The following is a 12016-nucleotide window of genomic DNA, read 5'->3' on the forward strand; positions in this document are numbered from 1 at the left end:
GACACAACGACCAAGACTGTCCGAGCCGGGGCTCGAACCGGCAACCTTCCGATTACAAGGCGAACTCCCAACTCTTGACCCACGATCAAAAGGGTTATAAATGCATACTGTATCATCCACAGCATCAGCTTATTTAAACTATTTATGTCAACCTTCACAGGCTACTGTGTAGTGTCTGTAATTGGTAAATATATGTTTTCCAGTAGAGTTCTGTTTAGAAGAAGGCCAGATGACAGCAAGATCTTAAACACAGCTTACATTTGTGAGTCTGTGTGAAGCTGGCAGCATGAAATTCGTCCCCACGTGGGCATGTGATCTGTGCTATTTGTGCACTCGTATTTAAGGTTATAAGTGAGAAGGATGTTACATGTAGTTTAGACATCTAGATGCACGGAAAACTTTTTGAAAGTGAAAATCTTTGGATTTGTGAGGCTGAACTTCATAAATTATGTGTAAATGATCAGTAGTTATTCATGTTTGGGTGCATGCATTTGTAAAATAGTTTACATGTGGTCTAATTGCTTTATATTTTTGTGTTGATTGAACATTTTTGTAAATCTTTATTAACATACCATACACATTTTTAATCCTTTTGAGTCAAATTTCTTTCCAAAGTCATTGGCTCAAAGTATTTAGGCTTGAATAGTGATATTGAAAATGGCCCCAGAACCAGTCTCCTGGCAATGGACTGGACTCTGTTCCAATCTTGAGTGTCTCTTAGAGGCAGTGGGCAGGAGTGGGTTTTCTTGCTTTCTCCCAGTAGACAAAAGGTTTGTTTCCTGTGCTGAATAACAGTTCAGAGTACTCAAATCTCTTGGAGTTGCTGGGTGGGGTTCTGGATGATGCCACACTTCGTATTGACAGACTTCAACAGTCATGTAGACAATGACAGCTAGATCTGGAGGGGCGTGATCAGGTGGAACAGCCAGCCTGATCTTCGACAAGAGAAATGTCCTGCCATTGGACTTTTGTTCCACTGGGTGGTGGGAGTTAAAGAGTAGATGCTTGTCTTGTGTGTGGGTTTCTGGTAAACTTCAGTGTGGAGGCTTTCACCCTCTTCAATGAGCACAACACTGTCCAGGAATGGTAACCTGTTATCCTTGGTATCCTCCTCCCTAAACTTTGTTTGTATCCACTGAGTTGATGTGATCAGTGAAGGTTTCTACTTCTTAGGTTTTATTTGACTTCATATGAAGAAGAAGAACCTTTTAGATATTCCTTGTGTTGTGTGGGCCTCAGTGTTTGTAGGTTTATGTCCTTGTGTTCTGTGAACAACTTTGTCTAATACATTCCAGACCATTACTGTTTGTACAGCTTATTAAAAACAATGGATGCTACATTAATGTGGTAGGCCTTAGATAGAATTAATGTCAGTTTACAGTACTGTGCAAAGGTTTTGAGCCACCCTTTATCTCTTTATGTTTTGAAAATTGGGAATAGGTGCAGCGACGTGCAAACAGACGTGGAAATATAGTATATAACACATACAAAGAGTCTGTGCAAATCTAACAAGCTTGAAAGTCCAAACTTGATATGGTCCTTGGCTTTGGTCCAGTTTTGAGGGGTATTTGTTACTGAAGTCTTGTTATTTGATGTTCTGTTTGTTTGTTTGTTTTAGAGTTTTATACTCCTTTATATCGTGACCCCTCGTTTTTAGTTTTTGCTTATTTACATTTGTATTCTTGTTAGGTTTATGTTAGTATAGTTATTTTTAGCTTTCTCTGTGGATGACACTGTGTTGATTTTCTGAAGCGCCGACATTTAGAAACACTCCCCTGGCACTGCCCCTAAACCCACAGCCCCATCCCTCTCCTGCAGCTGAGCCACAGACCACACCATGCCACACACATTTAGTCTTTTTTCTTTAAATTGGGGATATTGCTTTATATTAGTTCTAGTGAACTATGTAATGCGATATCCTGAAGCAGTGCCCCTGCACTCCATTCCTGCAAAGAGTGTGGCGCAGGGGCTCTTTCATGTCATTTCCCAAGTCGGCATCCCAGAAAAGATCCCAGTGCATTCATGCCTCCCACACTAAAAGAACTGTATGAATTACTGGGCATTAGAGATGTTTGCATCAGCATCTGCCACCCTCAGACTGACAGGCTGGTCGAGCAGCTGAATAAGACTTCAAAGTCCATGATTCAGAAGTTCATTTAGGAGGATGAGCACAATTGGGATTGCTAGTTAGACCCTCGGTTGTTTGCATTCCGGTTGGTGCCCCTTGACTGTTTGGCAGGAAGACACAGGGCATGTTGACCCTAATTAAAAAACTAGGAGGAAGGCCCAAGCCCAGCTAAGAACAAAATTCAATAGGTTCTGGACCTGAGAGCAAAACCACACACATTGTTATTACAAGAGAATTTGCAACACATGTACAACAGAGGGTCTAGGATCAGGCAATACTGCTTCCTGCTTTGAGCTCAAAGGTACTTTCCAAGTGGCAAGAACCCTTCGTAGTGACACAACGAATGGGTGACACTGACTATGAGATGGTACTGTCGGACAAAGGACGAGCCACACAATGTTGTATGTTGCCCAGTCGTATGTCATTAGAGCACCTTTTTAACATGGGACCTGGCATGACGATGAGTTCACGGCCCTACAGGTTACCTGAGCATGAGACAAAAATAGTTCAGAAGGAAATGGCTGAAAGACTGAAAATGAGAAAAATAGAAGAGTCACAGAGTGTATAGTGTAGCCCCAAGATGGGTCTATACGGTTCTGTGTTGACTACCATGAATAAAGTGTCACAGTTATCCCATGCCCCGGGTCGATGAGCTCCTGGACCAGTTGGGCACTGCTCGTTTTTTCACGACACTGGATTTAACCAATGGCTACAGGCAGATTCCGTTGTCTCCAGAGTCTAAGGAAAAAAATTGCCTTCTAGTATGAATTTGATCGGCTAATCAGTCTTCAGCAGAGGCTAGACAGCTGCAAAAACATCACTAACACTGCAGCAATGTGTACATGTGGGGTCCTTTGTGTCACAATTGATGACAGTTTAAGTCAAAATTTTCATCACTCCATAACAACTAATGCCACTGATTTTCAGTCCTGTTGTTTAATTTAGCATACCTCAGCCTTTTCCCCTTGTTTCCGTTCCTTAAGAATGGCTTCCTGACAGCTGCTAGTAACAGAGACCGGTAGCATATTTGTACTGGGGCATGGCACGCACTGGGGCTGCGGCGGCTGAAACACTTGCAGGGTGCCTGTGTGGGCATACGCTGAGCAGCCATCAGTATGGGACCTGGGTGTTGGTGGTGGTGGTGGTTGTACAGATGGTGTTTAAGGCCTGAGGCCTGGGTGCTGACTGACGCATAGCATTCGGCATGTTCTGGAAGTGCTGAGGGCGCACTTCCAGAACTTCCAGCTGGGCCAGCTGTTTGGCAGAGAACGCAGCACGGTTCTGAGCCTGTGGGATAGCTGCCATGAAAATCCTGAGGGTGGAACAGGCTGGTATGGGTTAAGGACAGGATTGGGCACAGCTCGGATAGTGGCCATCCTCTGCATGTACTGGTTGGTTAGATGAGCCTGATGCTCCTCTTTCCGCTGGGCAAGGGCCACATACAGTGGATTTGTAGCCATAATATGCCCATTCATCTCTGTTACAGCTTTAGTGTCTTTCTCCGAAGAAGAGAAGCGCACAAAGCCAAAGCCTTTGCTGCGGCCTCGCTCCATCATCACCTTAGCACTAGTTATGGTTCAAAATGAGGAGAATTATAATCAATATATGTATAAATATAAAAATATATATAAATATTTTTTTTTCTTTTTTGCTAAGTGTTCTGTTGTCAGTAGACTCAATGGTAGCTCATCCCTTGACGTAGGTACTTTTTTTATTGCTTCATTGGTTATTTGCTGTGTTAGAAAGCACCCGAGCACACAGTGTTACAGACAGGTGAATTCCTGTATTTATAACTATTTAAATACTTGTGCAGCTTTCCAGCTGCCTTGTTAATGCAACACACTCTGCTGTCAGGTCCTGGCATCCTACTGAAATAGGGAAGCATGACCATGTGATGGACAGCAGCTGTGTGGGCCGGCCTCCCCTGACACCACACCCTGAACCCACTGCTCCACCCCTCCCCTGCAACCGAGCCACAAATCAATTCAATTCAATTCAATTTTATTTATATAGCGCCAAATCAAAACAAAAGTCGCCTCAAGGCGCTTTATATTGTACAGTAGATAGCACAATAATCACACCCCGCCACAGTGGCTTAACAAATAAAAGTGGCTAATATCCAAAGAAAAACTTTGAAGAACTTCAGAAAGACTGGAGAACTGAATATAATTGTTTGTTGTTGTAGTTGTTGTTATTTTTTAAAAGAATGAAAGTCTGGATTATTAGATGCAAAATATGAAGAATGAGGTGGCTCAAAACTTTTGCACAGTACTGCCGTAATGCTGAGTGACTGAATTCTCTTTAGCAGCCAATATGTATCATCCTGGTGGTACGCTCTCCACTACTTTGATTGCAGCAAAAGCATGTTTAAATGCTCATATCCTGCTCTCCAGACATCCATCTATTTTATCCAGTTCAGGGTCAAAAGGGTGCTGGAGCCTATCCTAGCTGCCACTGGGTGAGAGGCAGGGTGTACCCTGGACAGGTTGCCATTCTGTCACTGGGCTAAGATGCAGAGATGGTCAACCATTTACACTCCCATTCACACCTATGGCCAATTTAGTTAACCTAACCTTACTAACTGCATATCACTGGGAGAAAGCCAGAGTACCTGAAGGGAACCCACAGTCAACAGGTGGGAAAGAGAGAGACTGAAGTCCCCCCGGCTTACCTCCCATCACACCTGAGAGAGGATGAACATCCAGCCTTTAGTGTTTAAAATGATGTAGAGTGCTTTTGCTAATAGTAAATCATCTTTATTCTTAACGAAAGATAAAGAATATAATTCTGATTCATATGTTGAATGAGTGCAGTTTGAGTAATGAAAATTATTCTCTGGATTTTGTGTGTGTGGACAGGATCCAGCTTCACAGATTAGTGTCTGTGTGTGACTGTAGGAATGTGGAAAAGATCCTAAATGTGTCCCAACCCATCATTATACATGATTTTGAATAAGAGTAATGCTAATGTGTCTTGTAATTGTTGAACACAGAATCATAATTCTAATAATGTGATTTTGCTGATAGTTAATCACGTTTAATTGCTTAATACTGGAATATAATCAGGTATAAGGTTAAACAGTTTAATGAATAAGAAACTATAGTAATGATTTAAAGACAGGCCTCACTGAGAGTCTGTGGAGATGGCCTTGGAGGCTGTGTGTGACGACACTAAGGAGCTAAGAATGTCTGACTTTGAAATGCTTGATTTAATTAAAAGAAATTGTATTGATTATATTGTAATTGACAAACACAGTTTGTCAGAGTTTTGAAGAAAAAAGTGAGAAAAAGTATTCCTCTGTATTTGAGTTAAAAAGGGTTTATGCTGAAGTGGATGTGAGAATGAGCTAATGAAAACTCTAACTGAAGTAAATAAACTGAATGAAACATGAAGTAACGTATATTCATACATCACTACGTGTTCGTATCTGATTGAATTATTGACGAGTGATGTTAAAGTACAACATAGAAAAGAAGAAAATGTGAAGATTTTGAAGTTTGAGATTTACACTTTGTTTTAAATCATATATGTTGAAATGATGATGAGGTGTGACTGGATATGAGGTGATTGTAAGTCAATCCCGAGAGCAGAGACGGGGGATGTGAATTAGCAATTATAGCAAGTAACGCCACAGGAGCAACCGATGCCAACACTGTGGGCCCACTAATTGGATTTATGATTTTTGACTTTTTCTCTGCTCAGTTTTGCCATGTTGGATTATAAATTCAATAGGATTGGGATTTCCATTGTTTCTGATCGGAAACAAGAACTTGGCTCCTCTCCTCTTGAATTATATCCACACAGAGATAGATGCATTGTGGCCATGTTGTGCCCATCTCTCTTCTCCAACCTCTCTGCTCTTAAAGATCAAAATAAAGTCAGCATTAGCTCAGAGTAGGTTGGTTAGATTAGTATAATTCAAATGATTTGCTTGATTATTTGATTATGCTTTTGATTTGCTCCTGCTAACGTGTGTCAATAAAATGTCCTGCATTCAATGAGTCTCTTTTTGAAGCCATTTCTTTTTTTAATCCTTTGTGAAACAGTAAAGGTAAAAGTCCGAGTATTAATCCACAGTGGTAGAAATAGCTCTTATGAGCTCCAGCTTTCTAAAAGTGACAGACCCTGGGGCTTAACTTTTTAAGACACTAAACTAAACTCTGATCTAGAGGTAAGCTACTGTTAACGAGTCACTTCTGGATGCTGAGCCTGTAAATCTACTCAGGGTCCCTGGTTTTTCATCAGAGGAGGCAGGGTAGACATTCAGAGGCCAGAAGCAGTTAGGACTGGGCAAATTCCCTCCCCCATCTAAGCTCTGCTTTGCCTACTGGGTAACACTCATAGGTGAGCTGGTTCCACTGGATTGACACAGGCAGACATAGGGAAAACACAACCTACACAGAAAGGCCCCACCTAGTGGATTTGAACCTGTCAAGTGGCGGTGTGAAGCAGGTAGGATTGAGGACCCAAAATACAGACTCTGAGAGACTGGACTAACCCAAAATGCAGCTTTATTGCTGGATTATGAAATACACGAAAGCAAACTGGAAGAAACTAGGAACCAAGCAAACAGGCAGAACACAGAGCCAGGAATGCGGGAGGTCACGACACTAGACAGACGGAGATAATAAACACATGAGGGATCAGGGCAGAGACCTGGGGAACATGGCTGAACACAATCAACTGACCAGGCAAGGTAAGCACAGCTGAACATAGTACACACAGGACAAGAGACTGTCAAACTAAAACAGGAAGTATGAGACACGCACGGTGACACAGACAGAGAAAACCCAGGGAACAAATGAAGGAGAGAGCGAGGGATTAGAGGACGAGAGAGCACAGACAGACTCACAGAGACATGAGAAAGGAAAGAGACAGATCAACATGAAGACAAGAGTGACCTAACAGGGGAGGAGACAGAGACGAGAGCAGGGCATGAAAAGGGACCTAACAACTAACCAGACAACCTAAACTACAAATAGAAATAACTCAACCAGAAAACAAGTCACACAGAGGAAACAAAGAACCAAAAACATAAAACACTGAGTCAACAACCGCGGTGTCCTAACAGAACCTTCTGCTGTGATGCCACAATACTACACAGTACAGCTGGTACTGTGTAGCTCTGTATTTTATACTTTATATGCTTTTTGTTAAAATTGTACATTTGGAGGTTGCTGAATTTGTTTTGGAAATTTCCCACATTTTAGCCCCAGAAGTCATCATGGACATGCAGGAACAGTGAAATGTGAAAAGTGTTAGTGATAGGAAACACTTTAGATTCATTATCAGTTGAGTCTTCAGCTATGAACGTTCATATTGAGTTTCAGCTTGTTTTATGCTTGTCAAACCCAAGGAGCAAAGCTGGGGAGGAAACATGTGTCCAATATGGACAAGTGGTTCCTTCAGTGGCCCCTTGAGGCTGGCTTATGTCTGTCTACCGGATGTAGACAGACATAAGCGCTGATTTAGACATCATGTGTTGTGCAACTTCATGCACCGCTCAATTTCTGTAACATGGCGCATTGTGCCGTGGCCACCGCAGCTGGCATGAAAACACGAGCGTATAATCCTGTTGGTTTTTGTCACCATTTTAATTATACAACACAGACTCCAGTGCAGAAGTTTAGGTGTTGGAACAGCTGGTTTTCCACAGTTTGTGGAAAACATTTTGCAACAAACCAGCTTTCTGTTTTGTTCTGGTTTTGACTTTTTCTGCTCCTGTAGAAAAAGTTTAGCAAAGTTTATTTATTAAGCACTTTTCACAGACAAGTGGTCCTAAAGCACTGTACACAAAAGGCTACAAAAAATGATTAATTAACTAAATAAAGACAGTAAAATAAACATGTAATTTTAAATAAATAATAATTCAATATAACATTCTCAACAGCAAGCCTGTTAAAAACTTTTGTTTTAGCTGCTTTTTCAAAGAATCCACAGAGTCAACTAAATGTTGTTGTGGTGGTGACGGTTCCACACACACACGGTGCCACAGACTGAACGGCATCGTCCCCCTGAGTCGTGTACGGGGAACAACTAACAAAGTCAACGAGCAGCACTGTATTTTGCAAGACGCTGAGATGCTTATGTGGAGATACTGTCTGAGTGGCGACACCTATCGCTCAGGAGAGTACTGCAGCAGCTGCCTGCAGCTTAACATGTGACTGTGAGACCAGGCTTTGACAGTGAGTGAGATGACCATTGCTGCAGGTGTTCTGGGGCTTTACTCATTATAATTGAAGTAACTGTAATTGACTTTGTATCAGAGGTTGATGTTGGTGGAATTTAACTCAATTATTTACCAATATGGCAAAACTTCAGTTGTTTAGTTCACTTACTATAGTAAGCAACACGGTTGAGTATTTATAAATACTCAACCGTGTTGCTTAAACAGTACATTTTCTCAGAGTTAGTGGAGGAAATAAAAAAAAAATTACTAGACTTCAAATTTAACTAGTGGATACATATTTGCTTATTTTAGAATTTATTTTCATCTTTAAGGCTTATAAACCCCCATTACTGTATATTGTAAAACTGCCTCATAATTTGTATCACACATTAATGTTTTATCCTTTACTGCATACAGATATGTAGAACAGCTTTGGATTTACAGCCTCTGATACCAGCAACAGCAAAGACTCAGGTAATATCCCAGAAAGATGATAAATCATGGCAATCCCCCTGACACTTAGTAGCATTATTTGCACCGAAGGACCTTATCCTTAGCATGGACCAGTTTTTGGCATGTTTTGGGGTTTGAAAGCCCCAGAGGTTTGTAAGAAATTCCAGGCTAGTCCCAACATCAGCAACAGGATCACCGCAGGATCAGGAACAGGATCAGCACCAATTTAAGTGCATCTGCTCTTGGAACTGTCTTTATTTCATATATTTCACATACAAGGGCCAGTACTAAAGGGCAGAAACGTGAATGTGCTATGGGTTCTCCAGTTTTACCTATTGACACCAATTTGTATATAGAGGAAGTGAAAAAGAGCGCTCTGTTATCCTAGCCTGGAACACCACCAAGTCATCGGTTAAGGTATGTGGATATATTGAAAAGAAAATACAGATGGCAATAAGTTAGGTAGAACAATAGTCAAATCCACAGGAATTCAGATTTTTAACAATGGCAAAGACTTTGGGTCAAAATTAAATCTCAAGACATGCCACAATTCACTGATCATATCAACCTGGTTATAAAACAAATCAAGTTTACCAAGGGGGACAAGCTAGACTTCTTCAATAGTGAGATTTTCATTAGTAATAGGGGACAATTAAAAGTTGATGTGTACCTTAAACCAGTGTTAAAATGTGTCCGACCCCTAGCACAGAGTAACATATGCTTTTAAGTGCCAGGAGAAATGCATGATCTACCATTCGGGAAAGCAAACAACCTGAGCCTAAACAAATGGCAGAAAACAGACGAACAAGAAGAGGGAACGTCATTTATGTAAAATGGGAAAGACCATTTCTGAACGGAGGACAATGCTGTGATTGCAGCTGCATTAATACACTCAAGTAATATCCCAGTTCATTCAAAGCGCTTTATACAGCATGCCTCATTCACCCACTCACACCATTTAATACAAGCACTTTTGTATTGAGTACAAGCACTTTTTTGCTTAAACACTTTCTGTCTAACATTCACAATCAATGGGGGAGCTGATAGAAGCCCTTTGGGTGTCTACCCTCCCTCTTCCTCCCATTCCTCCCATTTCGCTTCCTGGGTACCACCATTACCCAGGACCTGAAGTGGGAGCCCACCATCACCTGAGGCAGCTGAAGAAATTCAACCTGCCAACACAGACGATGATGCAATTCTACACTGCAATCATCGAGTCCATCCTCACCTCCTCCATCACCGTGTGGTACGCTGGAGCCACTATCAGGGACAAACAGAGACTGCAGCGTGTTGTGCGCTCCGCTGAGAAGGTGATTGGCTGCAGACTCCCATCTCTGCAGGACCTGTACACCTCCAGGACACTGGGGCGTGCAGCTCGGATCACAGCTGACCCTTCTCACCCTGGACACAGTCTGTTTGACCTGCTCCCCTCAGGCAGGAGGCTCCGGTCCATTCGCACCAGAACCTCTCGCCATAAGAACAGTTTCCTCCCCTCTGCTGTTGGACTCATGAACAATAACCACATGACTGTTCCCACCACTAACACATGACCCTACACTGTGTTCACTGCATCATTCCATGTTTGGCACTGATCACCACCTGCACTCATGTATATATCTATCTGCTTAGCACTTTGTCTGACAGTATGTTTTGCACTAAGTACCGCAGCAATTTCCTAATGTTGTAAACCTGCTCAACATTTGGCAATAAAACCCTTCCTGATTCTGATTCTGATACTCAAGTTTTTATCTTTACTGCTTCACAAAGAGCAAAAGCAGAATCAAATAATAATAATCAAAACCTGAAATTATACTTATCTAATTAACCTACTCTGAGATATTCTACCCTCTACATTGATGGGGAGGAAGTAGAAAAGGTAGAAAGCTTTAAGTTTCATCTCGGCCGACCTTACCTGGTACACGAACATTTCCCACCAGGTAGGGAAAGCACAACAAAGGCTGTACTTTCTCAGGAAGCTGCATCAGGCACAATTACCCCAGAGACTGCTAGTAAACTTCTACCGCTCCACCATCGAGAGCCTTCTGACTTACTGCTGCACACTCTGGTTCAACTGCTGCACTGCGGAGGACAAGAGGAAACTCCAGCAGGTGGTGAGGGCAGCAGAGCGGGCAATCTGCACTTCACTAACCCCCCTCAGAGACATTTATACTGGCAGACTTCAGCAGAAAGCCAGCATCATCATCATCAAGGACCCCTCACACCCTGGACACTCACTTTCCCCCCTTCCCTCTGATAAACGCTGCAGGTCCATCAGGTCAAAGACAAACAGACTCAATGGAAGCTTCTACCCACAGGCTGTCAAACATGCCCTACCTCCACCCTGATTGAAGGATAAATGCACTGCCAACACTCATGGACATTACACTTTATTTATAGACCGTATTTTTATTTTTACTATATTGCCACCAACATTCCTACCTTTTTAAACTGTAATTATTATAACCGTATTTATTATAGTAGCAACAGCACATCCCCACACACTCAATGTGCACTATCACTGATAACACTGCACCTCACAATGCACCTGCTCCTCAGATGGCATGTATGTGTATGTATATATATGTATGTGGAAATATGTGTGTGTATGTATGTGTCGGTGTATCCGTATGTACACGTGTATATATTCTATTCTATTCTATTCTATGCTGTAATGCTTACTGTGTACTGATCCTTGTGAGGAAGAAGTTTAGAAAATGAGTGTGCAATGGCCACCAATTCCCCTCTCTCTTCTGTGTAGGGATAACAATAGAAGAGAAGTAAAGTCCAAAGGCCAACAATGGATATATAAATACTATGGAGTTTATACTCTAGCACAGGGGTGGGCAATCTCAGTCCACGAGGGCCGGTGTCCCTGCAGGTCTTAGATGTGTCCTCGAACCAACACAGCTGATTTAAATGGCTAAATTAGCTCCTCAACATGTCCTGAAGTTCTCCAGATGCCTGGTAATGAACTAATCATGTGATTCAGGTGTGTTGACCAAGGTGAGATCTAAAACCTGCAGGGACACCGGCCCTCGTGGACTGAGATTGCCCACCCCTGCTCTAGCATGACAAGAATGAGCAGAGAAAAAAGCCAAAAAAGCAAAACTAATTTTAGGTTTCACAGTTTGGACAGTGGTTGAAACTGTGACCCTGTGACATCCAATCATGTTGTTGACATCTAATGATGTCTGCAGTCTGAAGCCTCGCTGTTTCAGAAGGTAGTTTGAGTGTTGTGTTGGTGTGAATTATGTCCTGCAGGTTTT

At 42.1% G+C, this 12016-nt stretch overlaps 1 pseudogene; it reads right to left on the reverse strand.

Moving 5' to 3' along the window:
* Nucleotides 1-27: 27 nt before the first annotated feature.
* On the reverse strand, nucleotides 28-4105 carry LOC112843294 (polyadenylate-binding protein 1 pseudogene; annotated as a pseudogene).
* Between the last annotated feature and the right edge of the window lie 7911 nt (nucleotides 4106-12016).

This window comes from Oreochromis niloticus, linkage group LG20 (assembly GCF_001858045.2).
Source record: "Oreochromis niloticus isolate F11D_XX linkage group LG20, O_niloticus_UMD_NMBU, whole genome shotgun sequence".
Classification (NCBI taxonomy): Eukaryota; Metazoa; Chordata; class Actinopteri; order Cichliformes; family Cichlidae; genus Oreochromis; species Oreochromis niloticus.